General features: G+C 38.4%; 1 pseudogene; it reads left to right on the top strand.

The window, feature by feature from the left end:
- Positions 1-259: 259 nt before the first annotated feature.
- Positions 260-6,802, top strand: LOC104428876 (annotated as a pseudogene).
- The last annotated feature ends 9,156 nt before the right edge of the window (positions 6,803-15,958 follow it).

Genomic DNA, 15,958 nt, shown 5'->3' with positions numbered 1-15,958 from the left:
TTAAACTTTTTCAATAATGTCGATTTAGTCCAAACGTCAACATAATATTTTAATATAGTTCTTCCGATCAAATTTCACTTAAAATTGTGACATGACGATTTAATCAATGTGATGGAACCATTGGAAAGCCTGTAAAATTGCTTAGAGTGCAGAGGAGGCTCAGTGATAGGCTGGGATCTTGTCAGTGAGGCTCAGAGTGCACGTAGGAACCACTGTAAATCGGCGGAATTGCTTATGGCAGTTCGCTGAGAGGTTGAAGATGTGCGAACAAGGGCCAGCGAAACGTCAAGAGGCTACCGGAAACCCGCTGCATGAGGGCTGGTTGAGCGCACCGGGAGAAGCCGAGATCGTGGCCGGACCACCGTGCTGGGGCAGTGGGGAAGGCCTGGTGCAGCGGTGGAGTGGTAGCTGCAGCAAGGGACAGCAACTATCGTGGGAGAAGACGTTCTCGGCCGGTATTTCTCTTGCCACCGTGCCTTTATGAGTTCAAGAGAAAATCGTGCGACTCGGTGCGCGGAGAACGAGCAGAATTCGCAAAGGCACAGTCCCAAGGTTTACTCGGGTGGTAGGATTGCATGTGGCCCGACCTCTTGATAGCATGGGCCGGGCCCTTCAATTGGTATTCCATTCTCTTCTTCTTTTTTTTTCTTTCTTTCTGTTTTTTTTTTTTTTCTTTTGGGCATCTGAAGTCACTCAATTGATCTAACTCAAAGTAAAAAGAAAACGGAATAAAGGTGATGACTAATCTTGGGGAATGGCACATTAGCTTTTTCTTCGTGAGTTTCTTAATGTTTAATGCCACAAAGATTAAATGGCGGATTCCATGAGCATAGTGATTCCTTTCCATGTCTCAACGTTTTCTCATATATATATACTTGTACAATTTGTTAAAATTAGCTCAATAATTTGTTTCCATTAATTGATAGAAGTTAGAACCTTGAAGATATGCAATTAGATTTGAGTAATAGATGCTCTCCACCGTTCATAACATGACCCTACCGACAATATCCCTAGACCAAAAATGAATTCAAAGATTGAAAATTATTGAGTAATTTTTTTCCCATAACTTACACTGGAAATGCTGTGAATAAAGAGATCCTCCAAATGTGATTTTTAAATTATTTGAGCTATTGGAATGTATCTTTCTTAATACTTTTTATAGATCGATATTTATCGCTATTAGCTTTATAATCTTTATGGTTCAAAAACAGTTTGCTATTTTTCCAAAGTGTCACATGCTCATAGCCTATGTGGCTTTGTTAATACTTAAATATAGATCTAGTCGTTTAAATACAAACAAAACTAAAATTCTGAAATGATTGTCTTAATTAAGGTAACAAAGGAAGAAAAAACGCCTATAGATATTATCAGACCAATAATACCGCCGTGACTACAATTTAAATTTGAGTTCCTCGAAGCATGAATCAAATCCACAACCATTTTGAGCCAAACGCATGGAACGTGAATTTCGATCAATCTTAAGGTTGGTTTTTGAGTAATTGTAATATAAGTAAAAAGAAAGAAAGAATAAAAACAGGAATTTAAAAAAATTATAAAAAAGAAAGGTAAGAAAGGAAGATAGAAAGAGTAAGCGACCAGTGAGAAAGAAGATAGAATTCACAGAGACAAATCCTCCGCCCCAAATTCGGAGGATATTGTCCGTCCTGCTTTGGATCAGATAACGAGACGGGGAAGAGAGAGAGAGAAGTAGAAGAAGACGTGACTCAGAAGGAAAGAGGAGAGAGATCGACACTGAAAGACAGCAGTACAAAGAAGGCGTGAGCTCTGCGCTGCAGAACGGTGGCAAGAATCGGTGGCGAAGCACCCGGAAACTCCGGAAGAAAGCAACCCATTTGAGGTAAGAACGCGAACCCATCCATGCTGGTCTTCTTCAATTTCGTGAGAGCACGATGGGTTCCGGAAAAACAGAGCACGCCGGTCGGCCGATCGCGACCGCTTGCATGCTGCTTTCCCGCCAAGCTTCGAGAGACGTGGCTTGCGGGAAGTTGATGGCAAACTTGGAGACCCTTTTGAGAACCACTAAAGACCGTCTTTTCCGATAATTCGTTCGCCTGAAATGTATTGCTCTAAGTGATCCTTTCAGCATCGCGAGGATTATCCTGCACGGTGACTTGTGGAGCGAGAAACGGTATTCTTCTAGGTTGGCTGCACGGACACGGACGCCTATAGATTCGTGTTTGTGGAGAATTTGACCGCCTCTGGCGACCGATTCGTAGTTAGGACTTAAGAGCTTTGAGGGACACCCCAAGATCTCTTCCAGCGGTGCACTGTGGAGAGTTTATTGCTTTGGCGAGCTGACCCGTGAATTTCCATATTTTCACATGTTGTCGTTTGAATTTAGGCCATCGCGATAATTCGAACCTGTCGCTTTTAGAGTCGTTGCTTGGACTATCGAAGTGACCGACCTTATCTCTTCTGTGCATTTGGAAAATATTGCTTGAGACACATAATATATCGTGGCATATTCGTGGGATTATCGAAAATGGAGAAATAATCATTGCATAGTTTTTGTAAAATGCATTTGGCATCGGATATGTTTCGAGTATTTGAAATTGCATTGCAATTATCATTGAAAATCAGAAGTGTTAACTATTTACAGATTTCTTGTAAATAATTACGCTCGAAAACATATACGTTTTACACAAAAGTGTAAAAGAGTACGTTTTTTACTTATGATATGTAATCCCGAACCTTCAATTTATGTTTTTTCTTATGGTATGTAATCCCGATCCTTCGACTTTCTTGTTCGGCCCAAAAACTAAAAAGTTCAAGAAATCATTACCAGGTTAATCCTATTAGGCTCGTGTGGTTCTGTTCTTAAGCTTCGAGTGCAGATATGGCATCAGATTCGCCAAAAGGGTGCTCCACCTGGTAAGCTTCGACACTACCAGTGTGTGCTGTTTTGGTTTGTCATTTATTCATAGTTTAACCAACCAATTTGATTCGATTAGTTTAACTTGTTATTCTGTCCATCCATTAATTGGTTTTATTGTATCTTGTATATGGTTTTGGCAAGCTGACTTGTGAATTTTCTTCATCTTTATTTCCAATAGATAGTGAACTTCGCCCAAAAAAAAAAAAAATCTAGTTTGTGGCTTGTAAAGATCTGAATTTCTAGTTTAATTTATGGAGAACTGATGCCAACACAATTACACCTGTAATGGAATGGTTGAAGATTTGTGTCGATATGACCTAAGATGAAAATTCAACTTGATTTTCGTGAGGTTTGAACTTTTCACGTGGTTTTAAATGAATGCCGATGTTCTGTATCATTGATATTGGCACTACAATAATTGTGCTTGTAATGTTGGATCATTTCCATATTGCTTTTGCCTAGTTGATTGTAATTTTTGGGGGCATTGCTTTGGATGCAAGTCGACCTTCACTATATGTCATTTAGAAGCCTATGGCCCAATATCAACTTGGGAGTTGAGTATAGACCCTCCGAAGCCATCCCTTAGATTGAAAGAATTGGCTGGTGTTAGAGGCTTGCTCGAGGGCCTAATGCCCATGTTGTCAAGGAAACTCACCAATCAAAGTTCCAAGTTCCAGTTTTCTTGATTCCTTATGGCTCATAAGTTATGTGTTTTACTGTTTTTGGCATCGTATATCTCACATAAGGCATGCGATGTGCTCATTCGACATTTGCTAGTACAGGATATGTTTTCTTCAACGACTTCCTTCTCTAGTAAAGAAATTGTTAAGCAGTTTCTCTGCTGGTTATGAATGAATTTGCCACAATTCATGTGCTGATTATGGTTTGGACTTTCAGGTGATAAAGCCAGTGTTGCTGATAGCACAGGTCCCAAGTCTGAACCATCTGTTGCGGAGAGGTGTCATCAGGCACTTTTCCTCCTGGAGTTGGGTCGGCTGGCAACCCTTTTGATTCTCAGCCATGTCAAACCTTCTTAATGTATATTCTGCTTATCCATCTCCTCTTTTTCTCTTTTTCTCTTTTCTTGATTGTTTCTGAAGGAATGTAAACATTTTTTTAAGAGTTATTAGATTTAGTTTTCCTATAACTAAACATATTAAAGATATGCAAGTTAAAGAAGAATACACATTGAACCAGCTTAGAATGGCAGGTTCCTTCACACATGAAATACTTAAACCTTTGTAGTACTTGTTATCAGGTGTTTGAATCTTTATAAAAAGTATTCTTGTTGGTTTGTAGACATTGTTTTACACGGCTAGGAGTAAGTGTGGTTGGATGATTTACTCTGCTTTAAAGCATGAAGTTAAGTAATCCTGCAAAATAGGAGTTTTATGCCTGTGGTAGAGATTGTTTTTTGTTCTGATAGTTGCTCCATTTAAGAAATGCTATTTGGAAATTTTGGCCCTAGATGGGGCAAGATGCATGGGGAGGTGCAGCAAGCTTGTCTTTTTCTTTTTCTAATCGTGGTCTTAGGAGTTTCTCAGAATTCAGTTGGAGATGAAACAATCTCTGTTGGAAGCCTTTTTTCATCTTTTGTTTCTCCTTTTCTCGTGGTTATTACTTCAGATTAGTCTTTGATGTCTGGATGTTTCACTGTGTTATATTTTGTCTATTGTAGAGTCTGAAGGTTCACTTTTGGATTTTTGCTCCACATATTTCCTTCATCTAGTGTGTGCTTTCTCTTGATCTTCCTTATCTGTTGTGAGATGTGTACAGGACCTAGCATCAAGGAATTAGCCCAACAGATATCTAAGGATCCTGCGTTCAATGAGATGACGGAGCAGCTGCAAAGACTTTTCAAGGCTCTGCTGAGAAGGCATTCCGCAATTTGATCCTAGACAATATCAGTCCACCATGCAGCAAGTTATGCAGAATCCTCAATTCATGGCTATGGCTGAAAGACTTGGGAGTGCCCTAATGCAAGTAATGTTGTTTTGCTTAGTGTACATGCTTTTGACTTTCCTATCTGAAGTATTATGAATGTTGTCATGCCAATATCTTCTTTCCTCTTTTTCTTAGGACCCATCTATGTCTAGCATGCTTGAGAATTTGGCAAATCCATTAAGAAAAGAACAAATGGAGGAAAGAATGGCGCTTATGAAAGAAGATCCATCTCTCAAGCCCATATTAGAAGAAATAGAGACCGGTGGTCCAACAGCCATGATGAGGTTGGAGATGCTTATAGATGTTACAAAGATTATTGTCAGTTGTCCAGAGCTTGAGTGAAGAATTATATCTTGCATGAGCTGTCAATTGGGAGCATGTTGTTGTGGTGGGTTTTACAAACTATTCTGTTTACAGGTACTGGAATGATAGACGTTCTAAAGAAGCTCGGGAGGCCATGGGTTTCCCAGTTGCAGGGAGATACAGGCACTTCAGCTGATATTCCAGATGAAGAAGATGATGCTGGAAATGAGGATGAATCAATTGTTCACCACACAGCTAGTGTTGGTGATGTGGAGGTATAAATTAAATCTATCGATCTTCAGATTATTATGGCTTGCTTGAGATATTAGTAAAAACAGTTCTTATCCCGTGCAGAACATATTATGGCAGTTTAGATGCTATTGCACTTTCATGACTTTACTCTTGCTTTTAAATTCTGATAAATGTGATGTGGACCTCTTCACCTTGTTGACACAATACCAAATATTGCAATAAGGTTTCTCTAAACCTAATTTCTTTTCAGTTAAACCTGGAGGCAAGAATGTGTTTCTTTTTATCATTTTATGTGAATAATGATTGGGCATATTGTTTTAGATGAAGTGCAAAAGTTGACTCACATTTTACTGACCAGGGGTTGAAAAAAGCCCTGGACTCAGGTGCTGACAAGGATGAAGAAGATGCAGAGGGAAGAACAGCCTTGCATTTTGCATGTGGATACGGTGAGGTATGGTCAATCTGATTAATAAGGAACTTGGGGATTCCAATTATTATGTGCTTTCCTTTTACCCATCGTTCATTTAAAAATGATAGATATTTTTGTACCTCTGTACAATCTAAGCCAGAAAATTCAAACCATTATTGTCCAGGGTAAATTTTACTGTTAGTATGAATATCTATGGCAAAGCCAAGTGGGAGCACGATAGCACGCAATAATTGGGGAAGTTTTATGAAAATGTTTTAGGAATCTGTTTGTGTGCATGCGTGTTAGGTGCCAATATTCTGGAAAATATTCCAGTTGCCTCTCTTTGGCCCGTCCCTTTGCGAGTTGACTCCTTGGTACAGGTTTTGAGAGTTATGGGATCTTTGTTATCTGAACAAGCAACTTAAGTGACCATTCATATCAATTGCAGGTCAAGTGTGCTGAGGTACTCCTTGGAGCTGGAGCCACCGTGGATGCGCTGGACAAGAACAAGAACACTGCACTTCACTATTCAGCTGGCTACGGCAGAAAAGATTTGTGTCGCACTTCTGGTGAAACACGGTGCTGCTGTGTAAGTAAATTGCTCGCTCATTTTTCCAATATTTGCTCGCAATGCATGAGTCATTGATTCGTGTCTTCCGTTTGCTTTCTTCTTGCGCTATTTGCTGCTCCAGCACTCTACAGAACTTGGACGGAAAGACTCCTATTGATGTTGCAAAGCTAAACAACCAGACTGAGGTCCTAAAGCTTCTCGAGAAGGATGCCTTCCTGTAATTGATATGCATGGTGACGTAAATAAGCATCAGTCCTAGAGCGTGGCTGTGTCCTATACAAACATTTGTGTTTTGGTCTTTTTGCGACTGCTACTTGAGTCCTATCTACATTGCTTTTCTTCCCCTCATTTCTGCTAGTTCTCCGTAGTTGTCATGCCTGCTAAGGGACTATTTCTAAGGGAAGTACTGTCCAGGCGTTTGCATTCCCTTCCCCAATTTGCAACATGTCCCATGAACTAGGTGGGTCCTGGTGCAATCTAAGCTTTCGATGAAAATGCACCTACACATATCATTATTCTGCACGACCCAGAAGAGCTTTAGATAGTGTCTTCAATGCGCAGAAACCTAAACCAAGTAGGTGGAACGCCCGTTGCTTCCCCTGAAATCGGTTGAGCAAATGACACGAACCACGGCAAGCTACACATGATGCTTTTAGGGGGTGTGCATGACAAAATATCTAGAACAGAACTGAAATTGATTTAGAAATTGAGAAGTACCAAATGGATTTTTATTTCAAACCTGCTCCGGGAATAGAAAAATAAAGAAGTAGAAATTTCATTATGCGCGTCCTAAATTATCGGAAATCATAGTTGTTTAGCTAATGATTTGGTCCGTATCGAATTTCATCGGAAACTAAAGGAGAGTAAGCACCTGATTGGTTCTCTCAAAACCTTGTCCAAAAACATCAATCATTCGATTATTTGTTCCGCCGCGACAAACACCTGAGAGTGCTTGTTGCAAAGGGATTTTTACAGTGCAAGATTTATGTTATATATGTTTGATCGAAAGAATTTTCACAAATTAATTTTCTGAATTTTTAGACGTTCGATTTGCTAAAAATGATTAGCCAATGAAAAATCATATATAGTCAAAGAAAATATTTATAATTAAAGTTAGGAAAATGACTTTTGTAACGAAAAAAAGGGAATAAAGTACCTTTCTAAAAATTATTTTCGAAAAGAATCTTTCTTTATTGTTAAGTTTTCTTGGAAATATAAACACGTTTTTAGTAACATTATCTCTTTCCCCTTTCCCAGTTGATCTGCTGGCGGCAATTTGTCAGATAGAATCACTCTGTTCTGCTCTTCTGCATACTTCTTTGGAATCATGCCCTGTGGTTATTCCATGATTATTGTTCCACAAAGAAAGACATTAATCTTAATAAGTTTTAATGCTGCATATATTCTAATATTATCTGTAATACATGCAACGACCACAACTAGGAATTTTCTAGCTGTCGTCAGATCTCCATATCTTGTATTGATATATAATATGTAGCAATTATTTTGAATTTATTTTTATATAAAGAGGAAGATTCATACACAATATGATAATAGTTGAAGCCAATAATTTATATTGAATTACATATTCCAATTATACACCACGTTTGGCCAACGCATTAGGTGTGCCAATGGTATCTTTGTAAAGTTGGGTTTGAACTGTTCTAATTTGCACCAAGTTCGGATGTGCAAGAATGATTTACCCGACGCCATTGTCTAATAACGTTGCATCGCCGGGGAAGATATCATTTGCAATTGCATGAATTAATTGCATTGTTTGATAAGCAATTTCAATCGGATCGATATGGACATGTCATTGGCTTTATTTATGAAAATTTCTTGAATTTCTTAGCAAAAAGTGAAGTGTTTTGATACATAAAATAGCTCTGATACAGGGGGAAGTGCCAAAAAAAATCATAAACTCATTGTTTGAGTGTAAATTCAATTCTAAACTTTTTGATTGGATTGATTTAATCTTGGACATTATGAAATTCCAGTGGTGCTGAAGGTTTGGGACTTTTGGATAAGGTTTTGGGATGACTAAAGGTTACACATTGGCAATTGGGAAAGTCTTTAGGTACAAAAAGCGATGAAATTCTGTGACATTTTTGGAGATTATTCATCATGCAATTTGTACTAGATAATAATTTATTTCTAAAAAAGGGGAGAGTAGGATAAAAGTCGTGATCAAGCGAGGCTGTGTGCGCCCATTGCACCGCAAAATATGAAAGGAAGTACAGTCCTATTAAAAATGTGAATACCGAGTATGGTTTAAGAGTGTACGATCACATGCTTGAAAAAAAAAGGGGTTTTCATTTGATATGTATCGGGTCATGAATTAGTAACCGCGTATGGTCTAAAAAACATTCCCAACAGATTCAAACTTTCTATTTTTGGAATGAAACATTCATGGAATCCTCATGAATAGGATCAAGCATTATTAATTAGCATTATCTCTTCAGATTTTACGTTACACTCTATTAATATTCGAACCATTTCATTTTTCAGAATGCATTCTAAAAGTAAATCTTTTGTATTCAAATAAAGACCCTCAGAAAAATGTTTTGGCGAATCTTATATTGACAAATTATCGTTTCAAAAAAGAGAGCAACTTTACCTTGTGTTATGGATGAGGGCTAAGATAAGAGATGCCGATCTATTTTCATCTAACAAAGAAGCATCGACTTGATGAGCAAAGTTTTGAATTCCGAGTTTGAAAGTAACTTATTTAAGACAACATAGGCTAAATAATCTCAACGTATTACGTAAGGTAAATATTGTATAACCATTTGATTTTCCGCAATATTTTCCATTGTTCTGTGTAGATAACCCAATATCGGTTCACAATCAATAACATCTTCAACATCTAGAATAAGGACAATATCGGTTCACAATCAATAACATCTTCAACATCTAGAATAAGGACAAATTGAAGAATCCCATGTATTGACAGAGGGGATAAGGTCCCATGTGACTACCATGAGGTCTTTTCTTGTAATCATTGCATTCATAGGTTATTCCTCAGCTCGTCCTTTCATATTTTGCTCAAAATGAGAAGGAATTTATTAAAATTCAAGCTCTAATGAAAAAAAAAATCAAATAACTCAAATCCCCCTTTCCAATTAACGAGTTTCTATTTCATAATCATCTCTCTCTAGCCGAACGATTTTAAGGAAAACCAATTAGCAGGAGCTCGCATGCATCAAATTGCGATGCTTACCGTTAGAGTCCGGAACCACACGCCACGTGATAAAATAAGAAAAAGAAGAAGAGAAAATGACAATGACCCAACCTTCAATTCGGAAAAGTCATTAATGGGTTTGGTCCCTTCCGGTTTGGTGTTTACTTTTCCAACAAGGGAAGGCGCCAATGAAGGGAGGCGAGAGTGGGGACACGCCAGAAGGGACGAGGAATATCCCGCATCGCTATTCCCTCCGCGAACGCACGCGAGCGAGATGGATCGTGGTGTGAAATCGGGGACGGGGCTGGTTGTTTTTTTCGGCCCGCCTGATCGGTTTCTTTAATTTATAATTTTTTTTGTGCGCTCGCGGATTTCGTGTATGGCCCGGACACGACAGCACGGGATGGCGTAGCGATCCAGAAATCGTTCCCTTGTTCCGCAGCGGTTTCCCTTTCCTTTACTCTTTCGGTTTTACGATTCGCGAGAAGGCGACGACGACATCGACATCGACTTCAGTTTTTTTTTTCTCTCGACGACGCCCTCCTTCCGTTCAACCTTCCACCCCCAACCCTCTCTCTGTCCTCTCTGTCTCTCTCTCTCTCTCGCTCGCGGGGCTCGGCCATTCAGCTGCGGAGACTCCCGGAATCTCGACCTCGCCTTCCCTGGTCTTGGGTCTCAGGTGACACCTCATCTCTCTCTCTCTCTCTCTCTCTCTCTCTCTTTTCTTTGTGTGTGTGTTCGTTTGCGGAAGTGGGTCGAATTGGGTTCGTGGTTTGAGGGGTGTTGGACCATTTCTCGCGTGCTGTCTCTCGGCTACCCATCTGCTGAATGTTTGAGGGTTTTGGATTGTAGCGTCTTGGTTCGTCGCGTGAGTTGTGTGGGGTGAATTGGAGTTGGATTGATCGGTGGGGTTTGGGTGGAATTGGTGAGTTCCAGTCGGGTGTGGTTGGGCTTGAGGGTGCGTTTGTTTTGTTTTTTTTTTTTCTTCCTTAGTGGGATGAAATCGTGGGTTCTTGGCGTCATTGGCTGTGCATCGGTTGTTCTGTGAGGTGCATGAGTTAGGAACTTAAAGGGTGCTGATGGAATTGTGGAAAAGACTGAGACTTGGATGAGTTCAACATGGAATCGATCTTGATGTTGTAATTGTTGAACCAAAATCGATTGGTTGAACCCCACCTGAATTGGGATGTTTGTTTATGAGAGTCATCGGATGTGAGCATCGGGTGCTTCCTCATTCACCTTCAGCTTCTTCTTCTTTTTTCTTTTTAATGACACTGAACTCTGATGGTGGGCACCGCCATTTGTGAAATTCCTTGCTGAAAGCATGACCCATCGTAACCTGTTTGATTGTCTAATTCATTGAGGATGAAATAGAGAAAAACCTCTGTTAGTTTGCCTTGAAGCTGATTAAGCCGTTAAAATTTATAGAGTATATACACAGGTACACCAATTCTCATATGAAATTACATGTTGCTACCCATAGCACAGACATGAAGACGTTAAGCCTTTCTAGCAGAAATTTTCTCCCTATTGAAAAGCTTTAATAATGAAAGATATTATTGCTGGACTTTTGCAATAATGTGGTGTAGTAGGCTATTTGCAATTGATGTCTGTAGAATTGGCTTATAGCAAAGCGGGGAAACCCTCATTGGAAGTTGAGACTGTTGATTGGTGAGATTGTTTCCAAGATCTAGTTTTCTTCCTTGAGACGTGAGTTGGAGCCCCCGTGCATGGAGTAGTTTAATGCAACCATGGAGCTTGTCTAGATCCAATATTGCTTAAATTGGTGATGGAGCTCTTGTATATTGATTAAAGTGGCCAAACCTTAGTTGTTCCAGGGGCTGCCAAACTGTGTTGCTGCCTATGAGAATTCTGGGACTAAAACTTCGTATAATTGCTTTTGGATAGAGTCTGGTGTCTATATCTGTGAAGGAGTCATTTGCTACCAAAATAAAGTTTCAGACTTTGTTATCAGACTCAACTTGTTAAAAAAAAAATGTATAAGAATATTGATACGGAAGAACGAGTTAAAAGTGGTGCAGTAAATGCTGGAAATACGGCATCAAGGTTTAATTTTCATTGTTTCACCCATTATCATGTTTACCTGCGTGAAATTTTGCAATTGACAGCCACTGTGATATAGCTTACAAGAATTATGACTCTCTGCTAGTGGTTACAAGTTGCTGAAGCTAGGTGATGGTCATTGTTCCCGCCATAATATAGAGACTAGCAGAGCTATTTGTCTGTCCACTGTTGTCATAATCTTGCATTGGACCTTATAATCACTTCCGGCCACATTTAAGCCTGGAGAATGTGTCTGTGATTTCTGATGACTGCTACAGCACAATCATGATTCTTTAATATTGAGCTGCTTCTTTTCACAGCTCTCTAATGGCCAATTTTGTTTGCATTTTCTTTAATTAACAGTCAAAGGAAAGCGCCTTTAGGTATTGGAAAATAAAGACAGTGAAGAACAATTACTTGTCAGAAGCAAGGCAGTTTCCTGAAGATTAGCCACCCAAGTTGTGAAGGCAATCAGACTGACAAACTAAAGCTATTACCTACTTCGCTTTGGGGAGAGAACTTCTAATTAGGTGATATTGAGTTTCTTGTCCTAGAAGTTCCTTTCCAAGCTATGCAGTGGAAAAATACCTCATCAGTGAATGTTTTTTGAGTACTAGGTGATACGTGGGGCTAAACGCAATTTTTGAGTGAAATTTAATGGACAATAATAATTGCATGGCATTTTTCATTTTTGAACACTTGATCCTTTGGTATAACATACGTTGCTGGTTGTCTAGTTCTAGAATTTGTACCCATGACGCCTAAGCATACTATTACTTTCTTCCAAATGCTAAGTCAACTAACAGTTTCATAGCTATTTAGAGCCTTCATTTTCTAGTTTATAATCATTGTATTGTACTTGATCTTTCTTCTATTTTTCTTTTATCCATGGGACTACATATCCAGTTTGTCATGGGTGATCTTGAATTTGGTACACCACATCTTCTTTGGTAAAAACAACTGAAGTTTTGTTGACAATAATATCCAGCTTGATGATTAGTGTGTTGTGTATGTTAGTGCTTGGATATAATCTAAGAAATTTAGATTTTCTGACTTCTCCGTGTGCTCAATTTCTTCTTGTCTTAGCTTCCTTTTTTTTTGGCATTCGACATTCTGTCACACTTTTCAATAGAATCTGGATTTTTCTGTTGGCGGAAGTTGACATGTTACTTTTTCTGGTAGTTTTTGACAATTATGGTCTTTTGATATTTGCTATGCAATTGGAAATGAGATGGGCAAGTCTGTGGTGATGCAGTTAAATAGCATAAACCAATGTGCCGTGTCAAGTAGCTACTAATATTTGATCTTAAGTGCTGTGTTTGGTCCTGATTAAGGATGATTATTCACTTTGTTCTTTGCCTCTTTCCTTCTTACCAGATACTGCCTTATAATAAAATAAGGGAGTTGATGTTTACTGAATGTATTGTACCTTTGTCTGATGAATTGACCTTCCTTCTCTCGTTTAAAGCAGATTCGATGTCCTTGAAATTGATGTATCAGAAGTGGATCTTCCATCTTAGTTTGAGTTCTACTATTGATTGCCAACTTTCTGAATCAGCATAGAACTTGCGTAGAGTTCCTCAGAATGATAATACTTGTTCGTGTGTATTTAAAGGATGCTCTAATCATAAACTTTTGGATCAATTTGGCTACATTTCCAGCAATAGAATTTTTTTTTTTTTTTTAAATTTTATCTATAGCAGTGAAAATTTAAGGAGCTGTTTGTTATCTAGGTTTAAATTTAATGCTTCATATGATATACTATCATTTCGGCTCTACTTTCCCAGTAGCAGAAAAATACATCTACCTGGTCAGTTATCCATGGATTATTTAAGTTTGCATTGATGGACATTTGGCTCTGTTTTTTCTTCCCCCCTCTGGATTTTAAGAATGTAAACGATACTGGGAATGAAAATGCTGTTTCTGTATTATTCGAAATAAACAAGAAACATGATAGGTGTCCAAGTCCTGATTGCATACTCTGAATGAAATTCTCCCACATGCATATCACGAGTACAATTGTGATTTATGATCTAAAGCATGTCAAGCATCGTGGTTAAATTTGCGGATAAGGCGTTTTCTCTCTGCAAGATATTAACTTTCTGTTTTCACTCCTATGACAGCAGCTGATCCCAATTCATTTATCGGAGAATAGAAATTAGAAACTTTTTAATGACTCCAATAGATTTAATATCATTGTCTTCTCATGCATTCATCAGATGTAAGTTATATGTCTCACTGTATTCTATATGCCCATTATGTAGAGGCAATTTATAAGTTGCCAGCTTGAATATGTATGAAAAGTATTTCCTTTGCACTATCACTGGTCTATAAGTTCCACGTATTGGCTTTGCTTCTAAATATATTCAGCATATTGGTTCCTCTTTCATCATCGCATGCAGATATGGTATACCTGCAAATTAGCAGATGATTCAAATTAATATTCTCACATGCTTCTTTTCTGAAATGCTTCAACAACGTCTCCTTTGTCAATTCCTTAATTGTTCTCTAATGAAGAATAATGATTTCTTTGTGGAGTGATCACTTAAAACATTGTTGTCAGACTTCAGGCCAGCAAACTTCATATATACCACTGAGAGACTGCCAAAGACAACATTTCTATTTATGTCCTTCTGATCATCAATTATTTTGGAGAGTGTAGTATTGTATAAAATGGGTCTGAATAGTATGTTTATGACAGTGAAAGAACAAGTTTTAAGGTTTAATTTCGTGCATGGTGCATCCGGTGCCCTAGACTCATGCTCTTTCTTTTTGGCTGAAGTGATTCTAGTAATAAACTTGAATTGTGTTTCATCCAGCTTTTGTGAAATGTCTAAATAATTGAGACATGATTACAGTGATCTCAAAAACAAGGTGTTTGTGTAGATTCTGTTTCAGAAACAGTTGTTAAAACAGTTTTACCAGCTTGAATTTCTTGTTTCAGAAAAACAAAGCATAAAATGCTCAGTAGATTCGTTGTACATTTTATTTTATTTTCTATCGATTATTCTTACAAGTAAGTACCATGCCTCAGCATTTGGAGAATTCACGGAAGTGTCGTGCTGCATTGAAGCTAAAGCAAGTAGTAGTTATGGTACCTCATGTTTATCGGAGTCTCTCTTTATGTGTCTAATTTAGTTATATTGAAGGTTAAATAGATTCTTGGAGACAAAACAGGAAAAATCATCTATTTATGACATGGGGATTTCTTTCAGTGAGCTTGATTTCATTTAAAGTGATGAGTAAGGAAGAATGCTTTTGCTCTCTGTTCTATGGTTTTGGAAGACATTCATGACTTTACACTAGAAAATAGCTACATCTGTTGAAATACTTTCCTGGTTGCTCACATGCGTTGCCATTCTTCTACATCTGGGAAAAATCTGAAATTGGGCCAGCGAAAATGGGTTGTTATTCTCTTATTTGTACAAAATAGACTAACTGGGTATTGGCACTCTGATCATGGCCCTGCCGGCTTCCCTGCTCAATCCTGAGACTAGGCCACTAGTGGGGCTATGCCATTTAGGTGCATATGGACTTTACCACATTAAATACCCAGCTGTCTCACCTACTTAAAAAGTTTAATATCTTTATTTAATATCATTTGCTCAGTAGTTTCTGTTTAGCTATGCATTAATTAGGTTGATTGTTACTTTCAAGGTGATATTTTCTTTTCTTATTCATAAGTCTGTTCCATATATGCTAGATGAGAAGCTGAATTGCCAAATTAATTAACTGCTTGGTGATCTGAATATGATTAATCAGAAAGATTTTTCTGTTATTTTACTATCTGTTCAGTGATTTAGTCATTGGCATAGTTTATCCTTTTCATTGCATGTTTGGTATTATTAACTTTGTTGAAGAATAAGAACCCTTCCAATTGCTCAAGTCAATTGCAATATGATGGCTACTGTCCTTTTGAAGTGATATTCTCCAATTATCTGTACAAATTGCTGTGCTTTAGCCAATGCACGGATGGATTTATACTTTTTTGCTCATTTGGACTTTAGATTTTGTAATCTGATTGGTCAATGTCATGCTTTCTGACAGATCACTTGGAAGTTCTCTAATCTTGCAATAAATCTGGGGAGTGGAATAACCACTGGACGGATGAAACATTGTATATTATGTCTGGACTGATTGAAGGCCTTCCGGACTGTTGCACTGAGGTGCCTTGCACGTGTTCCTTTTTCACCTCCACCCAACACTGGAACTCGTTTTCTCGGTCTTGGAAAGCTGCCATACGTAGTCCTGAACTTTCAAGGCCCGGCAAGAAGTTGGCTCTGCAGAAGACTTGCTGTGTGTATGTGCTTTGACCCAGAGAATTTATGGCAACTCTAT

The sequence above is a fragment of the Eucalyptus grandis genome, chromosome 8 (assembly GCF_016545825.1).
Source record: "Eucalyptus grandis isolate ANBG69807.140 chromosome 8, ASM1654582v1, whole genome shotgun sequence".
Classification (NCBI taxonomy): Eukaryota; Viridiplantae; Streptophyta; class Magnoliopsida; order Myrtales; family Myrtaceae; genus Eucalyptus; species Eucalyptus grandis.
The sequence above is the reverse complement of the archived record's forward strand: the minus strand, read 5'-3'. Positions and strand labels throughout refer to the sequence as shown.